Genomic DNA, 21,743 nt, shown 5'->3' with positions numbered 1-21,743 from the left:
GAGGACTTAACGTTGTCACTGTCGATGGAACAACTGTAACCAGGGGGCGGGGGGGGGGGCGATGCTCGACCTTGCAATGAGAAGCCTGAATCTGGGGCATCGGTAGCAGGGCAAAAAAGTCTGCACGTGATGCAGTGACCGCGTTCATGGCCAGCGCCAATGGGACTGGTGTTAACTGGATCGACTCACACCTCTTTGACAGTCAGGACGCCCAGATCGGGGTTCAAAACCAGAGTGTGGTGTTGCGAGTCAAACGAGAGAGAATAAATGCAAAAGGAACGCTATAAACACCCAGAAATTAATCACGCCCCAGCCCTGCACATGATCGTGTTTGTTGTTATGGAAAACGGAAAGAAAACTTTGTGGTCTCTTCGCTGCTGACCTCAGAGCTGGCCGGGTAAAGGATGATGATGTTAGGTAAACTTCTCCTAAGGAAATGATGCGAAGGTCAGAGGTCAAGAGAAGACTTAATCGCCAACTTATGCTGAGATCCTACTATTGGTGGAGAGCACGCACGCGATGCAGGCACCGCCCTCTCGCGAGACGGTCCACCAGCACGTGACTATGGCGTGCGCACATCCGGGCCACTGCTCTCGGCGTCCTCCGGCCCCAAGATGGCTGCCTTTTGGCGTCTTCAACACTGTTGAATGGAGAAAGCTTTATTGTTCCCTTCGGGCAGGAGTGTTCGTGTCCTCTATGACGCTGTCAATAAAGAACGGCAGTTTGAATCGGTACTGAACAGGTAACCATAGAAACGGCGCTGGGACTCCGCGTGGAGACCCCTGTTGCGTCGGAGGCTCCAGAGTCTCCCTGAGTGAGGGGCGCCTCGGGACCCTAGCGCGATGTGAGCTTACGCTCGTAGCGAGCTCCGCTGGGCTCGCGTCGGTCACCGCCGCCGATGCTCGCTGTCCTCGGGACGTGGCCCCGGGGACCGCCCTCACTCCACGCGTAGCCTCGGTCGTGGTCTCCTGCAGGAGGACGCGGGGCCCCGCCAGGCCACTGCGGACCTTCTTACCCGGCTCCCCTGCGGCCGGCTAGCGGACGCCTGCTCTCCAAGGACTCCTTCCCTGTCTCTCTGCTCTCAGCTTTTGTTTACTGCGAGACAACAATAGTTTATCCGTTTTAAAATAGTTGACGGGAAATAGAAGTCCTGTGTGAACTAAAACTTCAGCTCCCAGAAGTGAAGTTGCACGGAGACGCAGCCATGTACATTGTTTATGTGTTGTCTGGCCGCTTGCCTGCCTCTGGGCGAGGGAGTGCGCGCAGTTGCTTGGCTGCTATTCGGCTTTGATGGAAAAGGCCCATAAAGCCGGAGTCATTTCTCTCTGGCGCTTTACAGAAGTTTGCCAGCCCCGGCCCGAGCGCAAGTAGATTGAGCTAGTTAGTGTTCAGTTGACACAATACCCTGACTTCCATGACGCGGTCAAGCTAAGTAGTTTCTCGTTCTTTGCAATGTTATCATCCGCCCAGTGTGTGCAATAGGCCATCTACTCTATATACATAGCTTTGCAAGATATTTTCCTTGAATAGAAAGTGAAGTGTGATTGTGCTGTCTTAGGGTGTAGTAGGTTATAGGGCTGGCAATTTGAGCCTGCCACTGGGAACCCCCTGTATGGTAGCATAGGTCGGATTGCCTCAGACATTGTTTCCTACTCTGGGAGTGTTATTCCTTGGAATTGGTATAGGTTATAGCTGTTTAAACAGTCTCGAAGTGCAAATTTTTGGTGTTTGGCATAAATTACACCCACCAGTCATGCAAACAATGGTTCTTCCCAGCCTATCTTTTGAGACAAGGTCTCATGTAGCCCAGGCTGGCCTGGAAATATATACATAGCCAAGGTTGGCCTTGAACCTGATCCTTCTGCTTCTTCCTCCCAAGTGCTGAGGTTACAGGCTTGTGCCCTTTCCATGCTCCCTCACCCATTTAAGTGAGTTTGATCAGTAGTTCATGTGTTCCTACTACGTGCAGGTAAGACTCCTGGAAACGTACACAAGATAACCATGATGTCTCTCTCTCTTTGTGGAATTTAAACTTTTCGGAGGGCTTAGGCAATACACAGGTACACAGAAATACCACCCCGCCACACACACCTCCGTTTTGAAACAAGGTCTTTCTGTGCAGCCCTGGCTCACCTATGACTTGAGATCTTGCCTCAGCTTCCAGATGCTGGAATTACAGTTGTATATTACCCCTGTATGCCTGTATGACAAAAACAGTTTCAAACACCCATCTCATAGACAGCATCATAGCAATAAAATGAGTAGTTACTACTCGCCGAGCAGTTTCTTTGTGCCAGGTACTGGTGCTAAGGCTTAATGTGAACTGTCATGCGGTCTGTAATACAGTGTTAGGATTAACCTTTCACCCAGGGGAGAAGTGGCCAGTACTACATGGTTTGTGCTTAGGGAGCATGGAGCCAAGATCAGACCCTGCTGTGTTCCATCTGTTGTCTTTCCTGCCAGCTTGTGAGGTCCACAAGGGTAATGCCACACCTTCCTTTCTGTGGCCTCGGCTGCTAGCCAGTGCTACAGTGTCATGTTTCCAGGAAGGTAGTAACTATACAAATCTTGAGCGTCCTTTGAGCAAATATTTGAGAATTTGTTTCACACCAAGAACACTGGTAGAGCTGTGGCTTGGTGCAGGGTAGAACACTTGTCCGTTCTTACAGTCTGGACAGTGCAGCCGCCTTGAAAAATTGTCTTGTTCATTGAAGTAGAGAAATGCCCTAATAGGTCTCACGTTTTCTTTCTGAGATGGGGTCTTCTTGGTCTCTAACTGGTAAGGCAACCTATCCACTTGCCTCAGTATGGAGTGCTGGTTTACAGTGTGCTTGCCAGTACATGTAATTATGTCTAATTGGAAATACTAACCGAAATTTGGCCCCAGGTGTATATTAAATAACAGTGAGAATTCAAATGTGTTATAAGCAAAACGAGGAGTGGCAGGAAATGCATTTTTCTATCTTTTGGGGAGAGGGGGAGACAGATTTCTCCTAGTGTTTAAATAGAGAACAGCTTTCCCAAGTGGAATTGAATTGTTCTTTTACATTATTTAAAAATTACATTGGGGGGCGGAGGGGAGAGAGAGAGGGTGTCTGCATGCAACAGTGTGATTGAGAAAGAGGACAGTCATAGGACTATGTTGTTCCATCATAAGGGACTGAACTCAGGTCATAGGCTTGGCAGCAGGTACCGTTAGTCCCCTGAGCCATCTCATCAGCCCGGAATTTAGTTTCTAAAACCAAGCTATACAATTGTCTACACAGAGTTTTTCATCATTTTAGTGCTTTAGGCTTGGGACTGTTTGTTTCCCCATCAGAGATACCTGCATTTTGGGGGGTGTCAGGAGTGGCATCCAGGTCTGCACCACACTGTGCAGGTGCTTTGTGCCGGAGCCACACTTTCAGCCCCAACAGCTGCACCTTCTTAGGGCTTTTGAGGAAGTGCCGGGTCGTGCCTCCAGGGTGTGTTTAGAGTTGATTGTGGGGTTCCTTTCACAGTCTCCTTAATAAAGTAGAATCCTTTAAGCTAGGCATGGGGGTATACAGCTTTAGTCTGTGCCCTCAAAAGGCAGAGGAGGGTGAACCTCTGTGAGTAAGGCCAGCTCAGGAAAAAAAAAAAAAAAAAAGAAAGAAAGAAAGAAAGAAAGAAAAAAGCATTATGAGGATCTGTCTCAAAAAACAAAAGCATAGTGTCCTTTACCGTGGTATGGGATGCTTGAAAAACACCAGTCCTTTCCAATAGGTTTGAATAGAACAGGAGCATGAGAAACTACAGGCTGTGCTAAATCGAGACATTGCTGGGGCTGTCATATGGAAGAATGGATGTCAGGTTTTGCTTTAAACCTTATGCAGTAACTGTGTGGGGCATGTCATCAGAAGATGTCATCCAGGCCAGAGAATGGAGCTGGGAGCTGGCCACAGAGTGGCATGTTAATGCAGCATTGAACTGCAAGCCCAGAATTAAATTGCTATTTTGGGTCTGGGTGGGACCTTTCCATCTGAGCTTTGCTATTTGTACTTTGTGATTTGGGTCTGTTGGGTTCCAGTAAAGAGTAGGTGGTAACGCCAGCTTTGAAGCATGGTATGAAACTGCAGGAGGAGCCAGGGCATACCAATTTGTTTTTCAATCTATTTTATTTCAGTTCAAAGCATCAGTGCAGACAGCAGCCCTGGAAAACAAGCCACGCTTTGGCAACCCTCAGCTGCGTTTGGAGATTGAGGAAGACTGAGTGTAACCAAAGTACAGCTTGTTTTCCTGGGCTGTCTGACTGAGATGATGCTCTGAACTGAAGTAAAATAGATTGAAAAACAAATTGGTATGCCCTGTTGCCTCATACCGAGTACCCACATTACCCCTCCCCAGCACCACCTGGGCAGACACCCTGGGGAAGGCGCTGGCCCCTCAGCCCTTCTCAGCTCTCAACCCTGTGTGTACTTTGATTTTCTGAGGAAATCGAATTGGGGTATGTGCTCTTCTGGATCCAGTCGCTTCCCTTCCAGAGCCATCATCTGGATAATGTGGAGAGGCAAGCTACTCCCAACAGAGGAAGGAGTTAAATATTAAGGACATCAATGTTCCGAGATGAAGCTATCGTTTTCTTTAAGCTGTGCAGAGGCTTCAGTATTTCATTCACAGAGAGCACACAGTGTGAGGCCCTGGCAGTCCTCCAGGGAACCTGTTGGAGGGGTAGGGGGTGAGGGGCAAGGAAAGAAAGCCGATTTCCTTCTGTTTCCCTGATGGTCCTTAACTCAGATCCTCAGAATCGAGACACCAAGTAACTCATTTCCTTACGCAGAATAAATACAGTGTAGCTGCCTGAGATTGGTACTCTCCAGGGAAACGGATCCAGGAGTCTTTGAAGATGGCTACAAATCCACGCCAATGCCTTTCTCCTGGAGGAGAGCCCATCACTTTAATCAGTGCTCAGAGGGTCCTTGACCCCTCAAAAGGAGCAGGGCCGATAGTGAATGTTCTGTGGAACATCAGACTGAAGTCAGACAGTCAGTCACTTTGAACAGATCTGCGACCTTGACCTCTAGAGTTTTGAAAGTACCTTTTAAGGTTTTGTTTCTTGTATGAAGTCGTCAAACATAATTGACAGACTTAGGGACATGCTTCAGTAATGCCTTGTAAATGTTAGAACCTTACAGGAGACTAGTGAGATGTGGATAGTGTTTCTGAGCAACCTTGTTAGCAGATCCTGCCTGCCTGCCTGCCTTCCTTTGTTTTTTGAGACGGGTTCCTGTATGGAAGGCTGGCCTTGAGTTCCCTATGTCACAAGGATGACGTTGAATTCCTGATTCTCTTGCCTTTTCACCCAAAGTACTAGAATTACTGGTGTGGGCCACCATACCCATATTGTTTCTTCTTTTTAAAGTATTTGATGTATTTCTTTTCTTTTCTTTCCTTTTTTTTTTTTTTTTTTTTTTGGTTTTTTGAGACAGGATTTCTCTGTGTAACCTTGGCTGTCCTTAGACTCACTTTGTATACCAGGCTAGCCTCAAACTCTCTGCCTCCCAAGTGCTGGGATTAAAGGCATGTGGCACCATGCCTGGCTGATGTATTTCTTTTTGTAAAAAAAATTATTTATTTTTATTTTCTCTTTTTTTTTCTTTTTTTTTTTTTTATTTTTTATTAATTTATTCTTGTTACATCTCAATGGTTATCCCATCCCTTGTATCCTCCCATTCTTCTCTCCCTCCCCTTTTCTCCTTATTCCCCTCCCCTATGACTGTTCCTGAGGGGGATTTCCTCCCCCTATATATGCTCATAGGGTATCAAGTCTCTTCTTGGTAACCTGCTATCCTTCCTCTGAGAATTTATTTTTATTTATATGCATTGGTGCTTTACCTGCTTCACATATGTATGTCTGTTTGAAGGTGTCAGATCTTGGAGTTACAGACAGTTTTGAGCTGCCATGTGCGTGCTGGGAATTGAACTTAGGTTCTCCAGAAGAAGAGTCAGTACTCTTAGCTGCTGAGCTACCTCTCCAGCCGCTCATGTATTTCTTTTCAGTGCCAGGGAGCCGTCTACATGCTCAGCATGCAGCCTGCCATACAGCTTCTTTGCTGCTGCTAGCTTTTGATAGGATTTTTAATGTGTACAACATGGTGGTTGGTCACCATGCAGAATGGTGAAGTCTAGTTGGTTATGTGTGTGCTTGCCTCTTTAGGGCAGCAGGAGGCGGTGGTGGAAGTGCTGCTGGTTAAGCCCTTACTCTCTTGGTCTCTGCTCCCCTTTCTCCTCTTCTGGTTAAAGCTACTGTCACCCAAGTGCCAGAGACTGCAACAGCTTTCTAGCATGAGACCAGATGGTTCACAGATTCTCCTTTACACTGTTCCTTCGAAGGCCCGTCTGCTGTCTGTCTCCACTATTTCCTGTTCAGTACTTAGCACTTTGCCCTATATTATGAAGTACTCGGTGTCCACTTGTTACATGGATGAACGAACTAGAAGGGAAAACAAGAGGGTGACTGTGAGAAAACTGTTAAGACCTGTACCTGAAAAGGTCCCTGCTGATTCCACTCCCAGGTACTCCCAAGTCTGCAGCCACTGGTTCAGGGTAGTCGTCTACCATAACACATCCCAGAAATACCATATCAGTAATAAACATTACTGTTGTTGCGCACACACAAAGTACCCTGCCCTGCACTACCTGTTTTACATAATTATATCCTGTGGTCCTGTGTGACCCTCACAGCCACTAAGCATTGGATACTGTTAGCCCTACCCCAATCCTCCTTGGTAGAGTCACCTGAATAAGGAGCTTTTACTTATCTTATTTAGATTTTCACACTTTCTGATTCTAACCAGAAGTAGAAGCCAGTTTCACTTGAGCTGAGTGAGGACATTCATCTCAAACAAAAAGCTGTACAGTGGCCCATGTTCATTGCACAAAATTGCTTCAGCTTTTAGAACTTTGGCACTGATTATTTGAACATTTTATTTTTGAGAATTTCATCCATGAATCATGTGTTTACATAATTTCTACCCCACAAATTTCCTCTTTTCAATTCCTCCCATGTCACCTGGCTCCCTCTCATTTTCCTGACCTCTTCTTTAATATTAGTGTTACATATGTGTATATTGATAAATACAACCTGCTAAATCCATTTGCTGTTCATATTTGTTTATTTTTACAATTTAAAGTCCCAATTATTAGTCTTATTCTTAAAATTATTACTATTTTGGTGGTACTAGGGCCTTCTGGGCATGCTAGGAAGTTGCATCCACTGAGTTAAAATTTCCCAGCATCACTCCCAGCTCCAATTTCTAAAAACTATGAAGAAAAATTCCCAGTATATTAATTTGAGGATAAGGTGATGAGTTCCTTCTTAGGCTTGGGAAAGCACATGTTGAAGGTTCCATACGAGAATGCAAAGCTAAATGAGGCTTAGCTCTGCATAAGGCTTTCTACAGATTGCTTTTGAAATTTTCAGCTCCATTTGTCCCGGGGAAAGCAGAAGGGAGGGAGACAGGAGTACTGTCCTTAGCCTGGCTGTGTTTTCAGCTTTGGCAGGGGCTTCCCATCCCTGTCTGTAGCCAGCGCTTGCTCATGCTTCACTGCCTTGGGGTGCTCTGCCTCCTCTGGCTCCTCTCTTTGGTTTTATTCGAGCCACCAGTTAGTGATTGGTTTTCAAAGGGCTGCCCCTGTTCTGCATGCCCAGCACCTAGCCCGATGTCAGGAAGGTAGTGACTTTAAAGTGACAGTGAAATTTGCTCTATTAGCCTGTAGGTTTGGCACGGACCTGTAACTTTGGAGTGCTTCTCTGAGGGCCTGGCAGTCATTAGTATAACCACCCTGGACACAAGCTGCTCCTTCAGCTGCCCCTCTGCTGTCAGCTGCCCTCGGTTCCAGTCAGGTTAAAACCGGAGGGAGACTTCTGAAGGTCAAAGTCCAGGCGGTGGAGTAATTGGCCCCTAGAGTTCTGGGTTTCTTTCCTGGGCTGCAGAATGGTGAGGATGAAATTTTCCCTGTTTCCCTTTGAACATTTTTGAGCAAATAACGATGGAATCCCACAGGCTCTTTGCCAGAGTTAAAGGCAGTGGAGAAGCTACACTTTTGCTTTTTTTTTTTTTTTTTTTTGTTAGTTCCTTAAGATAACCCTCTTGTTATACTCCCCGGTGATGGACTGGCGGAAAACTAGAGATGAAAGCAATTCCCAGTTCTTCAAAGACAAAGGAAGAAGTTAACAGTGCAGGAGAGGAAAATGACGTTGCTCTGTGCGGCACACACAGTACTGAGGGCCGAATGATCTGAGCATTGCAGTAGGACACGGTGCAGAAAGAGAGGTGTCTGCAGTCTCTCTCTGCTTCCATCCTTCTCTACAAAGGTGGAAGAAAGGGCAGGTTTAGGCAGAAAGAGGGCTCTTCTTTCCATCTGAGCCATGAACTCTCTGAGAGCAAAGTGTCTTGTCTGTGTAGTGCCAGGCGTCAGGAGGGGCATTGGCTTGAGCTCTGCTGGGTGGACTGGCACACCCCATTCACAGTCACTGCTGGGAAACTGGGCATGGGCTCATATGAAACACCTGAGAGATAGCAAGCCATGAAGAGAAGAATTTGGGCTCATAGTTTTGGAGGTCTGGAGCTCATGGTTTGGCCCATCGTTGCTTGGCCCTGTTGCTTTGGGACCTGTGGTGAGGCAAGGAGTGTGTGTGGAGGAGCAGAGTCCACTACCCCTCCAGGACACGCCCCAGTGCCCAGACTCCATGCAGCCCACCTTTTAGTTTCCATCACCTCTTAGTAGCTCTGTTCCGAGGTTGATGCTCTCACCATGTGGGCTTGTGAGAACATTTAAGGTCCACACTGTGCCAAGGCGTCACGCAGCAGAGAATAAGTAGGCTTTACCGTTTCCTGAGCCTCTTTGGTGCTGGGGATGGAATCCAGGGCCTCTTGCATGCTGAGTAAGTGCTGTACGCAGTAGCTTCACACCTGTGTTAATGATAAACCAGCTGTTTACTGTGTGTGCACAGTCTCTCTGAGCAGTGGCAAGCTGTCCAGATGTGAGAGAACTAGGTTCATCTAATTTGAAGTTCTCAGTCTTGGGCCTCATAACTTTCTGGCAACAGTGTTATCTCTGGCATCAGAGAGTGTGGGTTCATTTACTGACTGCCATGCATTGACTTGGTTATTTGGGCAAATCTCTTTATCTTGCCAAGCTTCCATTTTTCATTGGAAAGAGGTTAATATTAGTAAGTGAAGCCAGGCACTGGTGGCACACGCCTTTAATCCCAGCACTTGGGAGGCAGAGGCAGGCGGATCACTGTGAGCTTGAAACCAGCCTGATCTACAGAGCGAGTCCAGGATAGTCAAGGCTACACAGAGAAACCCTGTCTCGAAAAACCAAAAAAAAAAAAAAAAAATAGTAACTGATTCACTGGTTTTACAGGATTGTTGCCACTTGTATAAGATACTTGCCACCACGCTCAGGGTACAAGAAATGCTTAATAAATGTTACTTACTATAGACGGGCCCCTACGACAGCCTGGCAACTGTCTTAATCTTTCCAGATTGTCATCCTCATTGCTTATCATTTAGAATACACAGTTGGCCCTGTTTGCCTATGGGTTTCTCGTCCATGGATTCAGCCAGCCTTGGATTGAAAATATTTGAGGAAGAATTCACCTGTGCTGAACGTGTACAGAGTTTTCCTTACCTAGACCATCGCTGGAACAGCTGTTTACATAGCATCTGCATCTCTAAGAGATGAAAGTTTACTGAAAGATGTGCAGGGGTAATTTGGAGTTCTGCACGATGAGCTTTGGTAACTGAGGGTGTGTGTGTGCCTAGAATCAACACACCCAGATGCTAAAGGACAGCTATTTATTACTGTGAATTTAGTAAGGACTTAGGGCTGAGGTAAGTATGCTCAACCCTGGGTTTAATCCCCAGCGCCAATTGCTCTATCAATGAGAAATTGTTAGATATCCAGATGACATGAGAGCAGCTGCACATGTAAGATAGGAATCAGGGAGGGTCTCTTCCTAACTTCATCATCAAGAAACTTTAAGATAAAACACTGAGCTGTGAAATGTGAGAGCTGGGCCAGGGTCACCTGAGAAACCCCTCATTCCTGTTATATGCTGGGTTTGTATGAAACTTGTCAGATCATAGCCTGGTGCTCCTATGAGAGGTCTCACACTATCCCATCTCCTCTCTCCTTTCCTAGCTGGCTTTCATCCCAAATCAGCTGTGTAAAATGAGCGGTGGGATTATATCAAGTTTTTGTTCTCAAAAGCCATTATGTAACAGCTGACATATATATCAAAGACAAAAATATAACTTAAGTAGATGCATGTAATAAAAACAAACGTTTCAGCAGGGAACATTTATCTCCTTGAAACAGTGTCCTGTCCTGGGCAGTAGTAACAGCTCACTCTGATGAGCTGTTAGTATGTGTCAGCATGTTTAAGGAGGGTAGGCTATTCTCACAACACCTCATGAGGTGAGCAAGCTCTGGTGTCATCTCCATTTGACCTATGAGGAAACTGAGTTCCCAAGAATAATCAACTTGTCTCAAGTCTTAGCATCTCATTAGGGGGCCAAGCTGATGTGCACCCCTGGGCAGCTATGTCTAGAGGGCACACCCCAGACCTTTACTGTTGAGCGCACTGAGCACACAGCCTCCTACATCACAGCGCTTGTGGGATACTGGGTCCCTGCCAGGGTGCTTTCATTTGTATGTCAGATGGAGATTGGGAGTTTGGCACTGTGTTAAATGTGTCCAGATGTATTCCCTGCCGAAGAAAGATGTACTCAGATAATCAAGTTATGAGAACTTGCAAGTCATCCAGGTTTTCAGGTCAGAGCAAAAGGCCTATCAGTGACAAAGCCAAGGGTCTTTTGTACACCTAAGAGGCCGGATTTGAAAGCATTAAAGCAGTGATTGCTTGTTGAGACTCTTGACTGCAAGATGGGAAAGTTGGCATTAAGGATAATGCAGTCACAATCCCCAGCCGCTCATTAGGCGGCTGTGCTGCTCAGGGGATTTTGCTGTGGAGTCTGTAAAGAGTAATCTTGGATGAACTGGATCAGAGCAGCGTGCCCAGAAAGGCACCTAAGTCCTGCAGAGCCTCCTTCTGTTGTAATGGCCGTGCAGAATCGCTTGTTTCTATGAATTAGTCAGACAGTGAGAGGCTACGAGCAGTTTGCTATGCTATTTTGATGTTTTTGCTTCATTGTATCTTGTAGTAGGCCCCAAGAAGAGTTTCATTAGAAATTGAAAGAATCTGGGAAAGGCAATTAGTTGCCTAGGGTGCTTGTTAGTGTAGGAGAGGAGTCAGATGTCTGCTCCCAGCCCGGAGTTGTGGAAGCCAGCCTTTCCAGTGATCTTTAATGTTCTTTTAACATTTTAAAAATAGTTTAAAGATTTATTTTTAATTATGTATATATGTGTGGGTTGGTGTGTGATTGTGTAGATACTCACGGAGCCAGAGCCATCAGATCCCCTGGAACTGGAGTCACAGGCAGTTGTGAGCCGCTGTATTCTGGAAGAACAGATGTGCTCTTAAGCACTGAGCGGTCTCTCCAGCCCTGTTCGATCCAGTCTCTGTTTCCTTGAGGTGGTGGTGTGGGTGATTAGCTGCCATTTGGTTCGTTACGTTGTAGTAACATTGTTGGGGAAGTGAGGAAATTGAGCCCCACATAGATTCCATAATTTGTTTATTATGTATCCAATGTTCTGCCTGCAAGCCAGAAGAGGGCACCAGATCTCATTATAGATGGTTGAGAGCTACTTTGTAGTTGCTGGGAATTGAACTCATGACTTTTGGAAGCCAGTGCTCTTAACCTCAGCCATTTTTTTCAGCCAGATCCCATAATTTGTAACACAGTTTGTTTTACAATTGAGATTCATACCACACTTGTGTAGTTTGGTTTGACTACTAAGCCACACCTAGGGAGAGCGAACACTCCCTTGCCCCCACCCCAAAGATGCAGTTGGGCATCTGTGGGTAATAAAAGGAATTTGTGACTTCTCTTTCCCTGCACATGTGAGCTTAAACCCCACTCTGCACATAAGGAAATTTCTGTCCGGCAGAGTGTCTTGATTTCTAAGATTGGTACATAGCAGAGTGTAAATGTTTAGTGAGTGAACTGTGCTAGTGAAGACCCTGGCTTTGAAGCCATCTACACATGCTTAGCTGGGTTTCTAAAGTTTAAAAAAAAAATTTTTTTTTTTTTTTTTAAAGACAGAGCCTCATGTATTTCAGACTAACCTCAAACTGTATATCCAAGGACACCTGTAAACCTCTGGTCCTTCCACCTCTACTTCTTGAGTTCTAGGTTTATGTTTATAGGCATGTACCACCATACTTGGTAATATGGTGCTCAGGCTAGAACCAGGGCTTCAGGCATATTAGGCAAGCACTGAGCTATACCCCTAGCCCCTGGGACACACACACACACACACACACACACACACACACACACACACACACACTCAACCTCTCTCTCTCTTTCTCTCAACATTTTAAAAATAGTTATAGTTTAAAGATTTATCTTTAATTATGTATATATGTGTGGGTTAGACACATGAATGACCTCGGCAGGCCACTTTATTTCTGTCTGTCTCTTCATTCATAGATGAATACAGTTGAATCACGTAGTCTCTAAGCATAATTTAATTGCAGTTTTCTGATTTATATATCTTAGTGTTTGACAGGATCCTGCTGGGTAGCCCATGCTGGCATCTGACGCACCGCCCTCTGCCTTCTGTGTGCTGAGCTTACGGGTACCACCATACCCAACTCTCATCGCCTTCTTAGAAAGGATCATTTCATGGTGGTGCACATTAATGAATTTATTTTCTAAGGTTTTGGGTTTGGTTTTTGGTTTTTGGTTTTTGGTTTTTGGTTTTTCGAGACAGGGTTTCTCTGTGTATCCTTGGCTATCCTGGACTTGCTTTGTAGACCAGACTGGCCTTGAATTCACAGCGATCGCCTGCTGGGATTAAAGGCGTGCACCACCACGCTGGTGTATCTTTTAAGTTTTAATCTAGTGATGAATGGTAGGAAGGTAGGCTGGGTAATAAATGAAGGAGGTGTGCTGAGAAAGCCAGGGAGGGGTGGGGCGGAGTGGAACAGGAAGGGAATGAGGGATGGGTCTGTGGCAGCCAGTGTGTGCTTGGTGGCATGGAAGGGAACAGGGTGAAGGTGAGTGTGAAGTAAGTTGGGGCTTTCTTGGGCTTGGGCAGCTTGGAAGACAGAGAGATCTAGTCTGCTACAGATAGATGCTCAGAGTAAAAGAAAGGCTTTGTCAAAGTCAGTGTGGGGCCACCTTGCATTCTGATCAAGCCATCAAAACTTCAGCTCATGGCCAGTGCTCAGCAGGGCCCTGCATGCACCTGTCACCGGAGAGACCAGGCTGCAGAACAGTACGAGACCTCAGTGGCAAAAGAAACAGGATACAGTGACAGTTGGCATTGCACCTTGATCCTAAAACTTGCCTGCTGAATTTACTTTAATGACCAAGGTGATTTATGTGGCTTTCTCTAAACATTGGTTCCATAGAGCCGACTTCCTTTTGCTCTCTTCTGTGATTTGTAAAGGGCTTTCTGCTCTGGCCACTTGCATCTTTTCACAGATAACTGCAAAGAATAGCATAGCTCACATTATGGATTGATTCTTTGATTTATAATGAGTTATTTATATATCTCAAGTCCAGCCAACTGCGAGACTTTGCAAGGATAAGTTTTATGTATCTTCAAGGCTGATAGCCAAGTCAGACCTTTTGGTAAATTAAGTTCAAGCCATCTGGGAAAGTTTCTTGGCAGCTAGCTAGCTGGCCTGTGCCAGCAGCACTTTCCTAGATACATAGCTTCAGTGCAGGAAGAACAAGGCTTCTCAAATGGGGGCATTCCCATCAGGCTGGCTAGCACTTCATCTCCCTTGGGAGAAGCTTAGGGAGCCCAGAAGCCCTGACAATCAGAGAAACCAAGGCTCTGAGTGAGAACCAGGGAGCCAGGAACTTGGAGGATAGCCTAGTGGAGAAAGGCACATACTGAGTAAGTCTGCTGACTTGAGCTCGACCCCATAATCTATACGGTCTAGCCTCCTCTCTGTTGCTGAAATAAAACACAGGGCCAAAAGCAACTGAGAAGGAGAGGGTTCCTTTCAGCTTACAGGCCATGGTTGTCATTGAGAGAAAATAGTGGAGGAACTAAAAACTTTAGTTTTCGGGTACAGAAACTTGAAAGAAGAAACCATGGAGGAGCACTGCTTGCTGGCTTGCACACAGGCTTGTCCTTAGCCTCCTTGTATGTAGCCCAGAATCAGTTGCCTGGGGACTGCTACTGTCCAGAGCGGGAAGGCCCTCCTACACCAGTTAATACTTCTGCACCAAACTCTACTGTGCTCTGCTTCTCCACTAACAACTTCAACAACTTCTTCTTCTTCTTCTTCTTCTTCTTCTTCTTCTTCTTCTTCTTCTTCTTCTTCTTCTTCTTCTTCTTCTTCTTCTTCTTCTTCTTCTTTCTTCTTTTCTTTTCTCTCTCTCTCTCTCTCTCTCTCTCTCTCTCTCTCTCTCAGCTTCTCTTTCCTTTTTGCTCTTGAGAGAGTTAGGTGTATTCTATCTCTGACTCATTCTGTCAAATCTTTCTCTGATTTGTCACATTCTCTGCCCCTCAATTAGATGTCATTGTTTGTGATTAAAGGTGTATACTAAATTCCAGCCAGAGGGATTAAAGATGTGTGCTGTCTGTATTTCAGCCAGAGAGATTAAGAATGTGTATTCAAACCAGAGGGATTAAAGGTGTGTACTAAGGGCGTGTCTGTATTCCAGCCAGATCACACAGACCTAGGTCTTTGGATGCGATCCCTTGACAGAGCAACCATGTTGCTGGATTAAAATTCCTCTACAGGTCTCTGATTGGAAATGTGTTCTGCTGAGTAACATGGAGCTGAGTGTAGAGGGGTTGGGGTTAGGTCCTTTGAAGCCTTCCCAAGATTGCCCAATTCCAAGGCAATATTGCAGTTTTAATTTTTGACACCGCAAAATAAAGTAATGGCCTTGAGTGCTATTGCAGACAGCTCTCATGGTCTGGCAAGGAGGCTGCTGAGAAACAGAGTTGTGTGGAAGAAGACAGATGCATTGTGTTTAGAAAGAAAATGTCACAGAAGGTCAGGTATAGTGGTATGAGCCAAGATCTGTACTCAGTTCTGCATATATTTATGGCTTGTGTGTGCCATCTGTGGCCCTTTAGAGGCCTAGCCGGGTTCCCGTGACCACTTCTTCCCCCTAAGTAAAGAGCAGCTTGTCCTGAAAGTGAGCCCTGTTGGGTTTAGTTAGATTGACAGCAGCCAGGGAAGCCGGAGGTTCTTGGAAGACCAAGTTGTTGGAATGCAGGACAGAGGCACTTGGGTTTGCTATGGAACTGTTTGCCTGACACCTGGAGATAGATAGATAGATAGATAGATAGATACATACATACATACATACATACATACATACATATATACATACCCATCCTTCTGTATTCTGTAGATTTATTCCCAGAGACACTGTAGTGTTGTGTGTTGTAGCTGTCTTTGGTTTGACTAGGGGCAGTGCAAAAGGGAGGGATGTGCAGATGACTTGTAACTTTGTAAACATGAAGTGTAGCTTTAACATATTTTAAAATAGTTAGATATGAACAAATATGACTTGAAGTTCGGCCATGGCAGATAGTACCTGGCTACTCTGAAGCATCTGTGTTACCTGGAGCTATTAGAAGTGCAGAATCTTGGGCCTCATGCTAGAACTTCTTTGACAAGATCCCTGTGTGATTCTTGGGCACATTAAAGCCTGGGAAGCTGCTCCAATGGATGGGAGGGCTCAAGTTTCAAATCAGACAGATGGATGAGGCATTCGCTGCCAGCATTCACTTCCCTGTGTCCTTGAGCTGCTACTTAACCTCTTCACTGCCAAGGCCTTATTGTAGATGGAGTTTACTGCCTTACTAGGTGTTGGCATTAAACTGCTCAAGAGGTGCATAAAAGGGTAGCGTGGTGCATCATATGGTGGCTATTAGTGGTTCTTTGATAAGTGACATCCTAGTTCAACTGGTAGAATACAGAAAAGAAAGACCAGGCTGTCAGTGCTGACAGGAGGCACGCGTTGGCAATTTAGAAGACATAGTGGCACTAGAGAGGCCAGCCTGGTTATATAGCAAGAACCTGTTTTAAGAAAGCAAATGTTGGGATTGTTGCTCAGTGGTACAACATTTGTTTAGTTAGCACCTAGAAAGCCCTTAGTTTGATCCCTAGAACCTCACAAAAGGAGGAACTGGAAAATGAAAGGGAAGAGAAAAACATGGTCTCCTGAGCTGCTGGGCAGTAGATATGGTTGCTTCCCTGACCAGTCTCCTCAAGGAGAGGCTGCAGTGCTTCTGTTAAGTAGCCAAAAGTTGACAGCTCAGTTAGTGGGAGAATTGCCTACAGCGGGAGTGGGTGGCTAAGCCTTAGCATCCAGTGCAGCCTTGCACTGTAGAGCCCATAAACATGGTTTGCACATCGAGACATAAGCGGGGCTTAGCCCGTTACTAGCTGTTTGGTCCATTTACAAAGTATTTAATATCTCTGTGCCTTAGTTTGCATCTGTACACAAGGGTGAATGGGATTGTGAGCTGTAAATCTCAGTACACAAGCAAGCTATGTAGCCTCCCAGATCCCCAGAGGTGCATGCTATGCCCGAGTCAGCACTTAGACCGGTCCATGGCGGAGTCTCTGGAGCTATTCTGGGTGCTTGAAGTTCCCAGTTTGCCTCAGGAAAGACCACTGGCCCATTGAGGTGTTGCTCCAGCCAAAGAAGTCTAGCATTTGGGGCAGAGTTGTTGGTGATAGTGACATTAACACTTTAGAGATACAGCCGTGACCCTCTAGTAGCATAGGAAGTCTGTGTTCCTTACACTGCAGCTCTGCCTACCAGGCACTTGATGTCAGAAAAGATACCAAATGACAGCTGCTTTGGAACTTGAGAGACCCAGGCCTGCTGAAAGCTACAGTCACCCTTTTCTAACCCCACCAATTCTCCTCACATTCCCAGAAATAATTGCCAGGGCTTCTCTTTTAACTTGGCTGATTCCTCCGATACCTTACATTTTAAATCATCTTTTCGTGTGGAGCAGTCCCCCATTTCTTGTCTCTGAGTGTGTGATCTTTGCTGTAATTATGTTGAGAGAGCCAGCTATTCACTGAGCTCTGCTTGTTTGTGAGGTACTAAATAGCCACAGGGTTAAGGCAGACTAGGATCAGAGAGCAGCTCAGCCTCTCAGGACCTCAGTTTCCTCCCTTGAAAAGGAGGAGATTGGACTAAGGTCATCTGGTCGCGTGACAGCAGTACGTGACAGATAAAGTAATGCACTCCTGTGCCACAAAAGCAACCAAAAGGGCTCTCCAAGTCCCTCAGCTCTCTGGCTGTCACAGACCCCAGGCAGTGAGACAGAAGGTGAGAGTGCAGAGGAGACAGGGATTATCGCCAGAGACAATGGAGGTAGAATTAGTAGGGGAGCCAAACTGACAGTCCTTGACCAAGAATTAGACCAGCTCTTCTCTCCTGCAATAGAAACCCATCCTTTGGGAACCTGCAGCTGTTTACTGCTAGACTATGTGGGTAGGATGTCTAATCATCTGCCTTTGCTGCTGGTCCCTGTCCTGGATCCAGCCATCCCACCTCTCACTCCAAATGCTGTGACTCAGTTGTCTTCTTCCTATTTTAGAGGCTCCACCCTCAAAATACAAGTGCTCTTTCCTCTGCTCCATATCTGGCCATACCCACTGCATTGGTATCATGGTGTATCAGAGACCTTTGTCACGGGTGCCTGGTACAGTGCCATGGGGTCCTTTCAAGAAATGGGCCCAATTGTCTCCTCTGGCTAGAGTGCTTGACTGTTGCCCTTGACTGTTGAGGCCACTCCTAAGTGACAATTATAGCTTGTAATCTTTTCTCTTTCTTTGCTGCTCAGAGGACAGGCCATGCCCGAGTTGTCTCCCTCCCTTCCTCTCTCTGGTCTCTTTCAGACTGAGCCCATATAGAGTTCTGTTTTCAGGTATGTCAGTGCTGGGTGGACCCTTTGGCTCCCACACAGCACCTAGCAGCATGCTGAGTAAAGGCTGGTATGTGGGTTGCTGCCCTGAGACTCGTGGGAAAATAAATACAGGAGATCTGGTGCTCCACTCTCTGGAAGTGGCAGCAAATGCCTTCACTGGTGCTGTCATAGGGAGCTTGCCAGCAGCTGTGGAGGACAGAAGTTTTCAATTCCACAGTGTGTCTGGACCTTGTAATCTGCAGTGTTATTTTCTTCCTTGTTCTTTAAAGAGACGTCACCTTCCCTCCAAACTGTGACTTAGCTCCCACTTACTTTCTCTGGTTTCCTCCTGTCTTCTTTGTAATGTAAGGAACCTCGAGACTTCCAAATCCTTTTTGGAAGGAGTCAGGATAGAAATTTAAATAAATAAATATTCTTTGTGCCCCTTTTAGAAAGCTGGCCTAGTTTTCTACTTTGTGTTGAAATTCCCATTTGTGTTTTGGGTCATTATACAGCACTTGGTTCAGCCAATTAAGTTCCTTCTGTCTGGCATCTTTATTCTGAGTCAGTATTGCCTTTTCTTGAGGCTTTAATAGTACTCCTTTGAGGAGTATCCTTCTTTCTGGAGTTCTTTCTTGTTCCTTAAACGTTTTCCCCACAGGACCTTTGACGATTTCCCCCAGCCTAGCAATTTCTGCAAGTGCTTCATAACATACTTTATGTTGCTCCTGTGTCAATCTTCAAGACAGAGATTTCAACACTTAGTGCTCGCTTGTAAGTTTCTTTAACTCCCAAACCACTGTAGTGTTGTATTCTCTCTCCATGGGACTCCCCTGCAAGGGGAGTTAGGTGAGACAGGAAAGCATGTGGCTAGTGTAGCTTAGCCTCTAGACTTTCTGTAGCATCCCCCCAACCCCACCCCAGTCACAGCTGCAGGGCTGGGCTCATCACACACATTTACTTAGTAACAGAATTCTGTGGCAGAAAGTACTGTGCAAAGGTTTTATAGTTTGTTTCTTTAAAGACAGATGCTTAAGTCAGAAGGCTAGTTTCTAAATGATTTAGACTTCACAGCCTCTCTTGGTGGTAAACATAGCTAATTCCTTAATGCTTACTACACATGGCACGATTTTAAGTGTACACACACACACATAAACACACAGCGCTATTTAAAGTATACACACACACACACACACACACACACACACACACACACACACACGGTACTATAAGTGCAAGCACACACAGAGACACACGCATGCATGCACACATGCAATATAGTTTTGGTTTGTTTGTTTTTTCGAGACAGAGTTTCTCTGTGTAGCCTTGGCTGTCCTGAACTCACTTTGTAGACCAGGCTGGCCTCGAACTCACAGCAATCCACCTGCCTCTGCCTTCCGAGTGCTGGGATTAAAGGTGAGCGCCACCACGCCCAGCCCTGCAATATACTTTTTAAAAGTGCAAGCAGAGTCCCTACTTTGCGACAAGAGAATTGTTGTCTAATTATTGTGATTACTAATATGTACGGATTTAGTATTTCCATCTGAGTTTGTTTCTGTTTACGACACTTGCCTTTTCCTTCACTCACTACTGGATTAGCTGTATTTTCCTTATTCTTTTTATACGTCTGATTTGTAAATGCTTTTTATACCTCTGCCTTGTAAACTTTCTTTGTGTCTATTGTTAGGGATCAGACTAAGGGTCTCCTGCATGTCAACAGGGGACTACCCTACTACTGAACTGTCCCCAGCCCTGGCTCCTGTTTCCTTATGTTCATACCTGTTACCATGTATGCTTAACAGGCAGAATCTTTGGGGCATCTTCTGACTGATAGAAAATGAGTCTCTCATTCTCTCATTCCATCTGCTGATTTCTAATTCCGAGAGTCAGCTGGCTGCTGTCTGAGACCATATACCTCCACAGCAGCGGCTTGACTTGTTTTTAGAAATGGGCTCTCACTGTGTCCAGACTGGTCTTGAAGTTAGAGTTCTCCTGCCTCAGCCCTCCAAGTAGATTAGATTTCGAGTGTGCACCATCAGTCATCTCTCTCTGTCTCTCTGTCTCTCTCTGTCTCTCTGTCTCTCTGTCTCTCTGTCTCTCTCTCTTTCTCTCTCTCTCTCTCTCTCTCTCTCTCTCTCTCTCTCTCTCTCTCACACACACACACACACACACACACACACACACACACACACACACAGGTCTTTCTCTGAGGGAGTGGTGAAGAAAAGGGCAGACTCCAAGTTGGGCCAAGGCCAGGTCTCAGCCGGATCCCACTAGCTAGTTACCCATTGCCCCCATGACCATGTATGTGACCCCATCACCTCCAGCATCCCTGAGGAGCGCGGGCCTTGAGAGCCCCTTTGAACTCCCTTAGTGGCTACTTAGATATTAGCAGGCTTGCAGGACACTGGGAGTGGACCCTTCCTTCATACTCTCCTTCCTTTCTTTTTTTATTTTTTCTTGGTTCTTAGTGAATTTTACATCATGCACCTCAGTTCCACTCACCTCCCCCGACCCCTGTACCTGCCCTCTACCTTTTGCAAGCTCCCCCATAACAGAGGAGGGGAAATCTCATTGTGGAAGCTGTAGTGTGTCACAGTGTGTCCCACAGTATACCCCCCCTTTTTTTTTAAATTTTTTAAAATTAATTTATTCTTGTTACATCTCAATGTTTATCCCATCCCTTGTATCCTCCCATTCCTCCCTACCCCTCCCCCCATTTCCCCATTATTCCCCTCCCCTATGACTGTTCCTGAGGGGGATTACCTCCCCCTGTATATGCTCATAGGGTATCAAGTCTCTTCTTGGCAACCTGCTGTCCTTCCTCTGAGTGCCACCAGGTCTCCCCTTCCAGGGGACATGGTCAAATGTGAGGCACCAGAGTACGTGAGAAAGTCATATCACACTCTCCACTCAACTGTGGAGAATGTTCTGACCATTGGCTAGATCTGGGAAGGGTTTAAAGTTTACTGCCTGTATTGTCCTTGGCTGGTGCCTTAGTTTGAGCGGGACCCCTGAGCCCAAATCTACCTATCATAATGTTCTATTTGTAGGTTTCTAGGACCCTCTGGATCCTTTTATTTTGCTATTCTCCCATGAGTCTCTCATTTACACAGTATACCCTTTTGTCCACACTTCTTTGCTTGCAAATGTTCATTGCAGTGAGTCATTGGTCTGGTTAGAGGACTCTGGCTTCCACTACACTTACCAATACTGGAACCTCACAGGTACTCCTCTCAGATATCTTGTTGTGGCCCTGTGTCATGGAGATCCTGTAGTTTTGGATCTGTAGGACTGGCTCCTTCACATGCTCCAGCAGTTCATAGATGGGGTAGATATTGGGGTGGGCCAATTCAAAGCCCTAGATCTGGGCCTGAGAGGTATCTGAGCTTGTCAGACCGCCAGCTCTTCTGTACCTACACCACTAGGGTGAACTCTTCTGCCCATCCAGTGCTGCAGCTGACAAGGGGCAGAGCCAGCTCCGCCGCCTCCCCCCCCCATACCCTTAGGGCTAGCTTACCTGCACCTGGGCCATCTGGGTCAGCTCTACTGTGCTGCCCTTGTGAGGTGCAGGGTCCCCTCTCCCAAGTTCTGCAGCAGGTGAGGGACGGGGATAGTGCTCTTGCTCTCATGTTCTCAGGGCCAGCTCTCCCACAATGGCCAGGTACGGGCTGGGGTCACTTCTGCTCAGCAATCAGACATGAACATATTCCCAGGCAGCAGCCCAGACCAGGGACAGT

The 21,743-nt window shown here is 46.1% G+C and overlaps 1 protein-coding gene across 1 annotated transcript in view; it reads left to right on the top strand.

Annotated features, from left to right (window-relative positions):
• Positions 1 to 565: 565 nt before the first annotated feature.
• Zbtb40 (zinc finger and BTB domain containing 40) overlaps positions 566 to 21,743 on the top strand; it is a 66,676-nt gene continuing 45,498 nt past the window's right edge. Inside the window, exon 1 of the mRNA XM_051171973.1 lies at positions 566 to 742. The gene's annotated coding sequence lies outside the window, so the exon portion shown is untranslated. The remainder of the gene's footprint in view (positions 743 to 21,743) is intronic.

This window comes from Acomys russatus, chromosome 29, assembly GCF_903995435.1.
Source record: "Acomys russatus chromosome 29, mAcoRus1.1, whole genome shotgun sequence".
In the NCBI taxonomy this organism is placed as follows: Eukaryota; Metazoa; Chordata; class Mammalia; order Rodentia; family Muridae; genus Acomys; species Acomys russatus.
The sequence above is the reverse complement of the archived record's forward strand: the minus strand, read 5'-3'. Positions and strand labels throughout refer to the sequence as shown.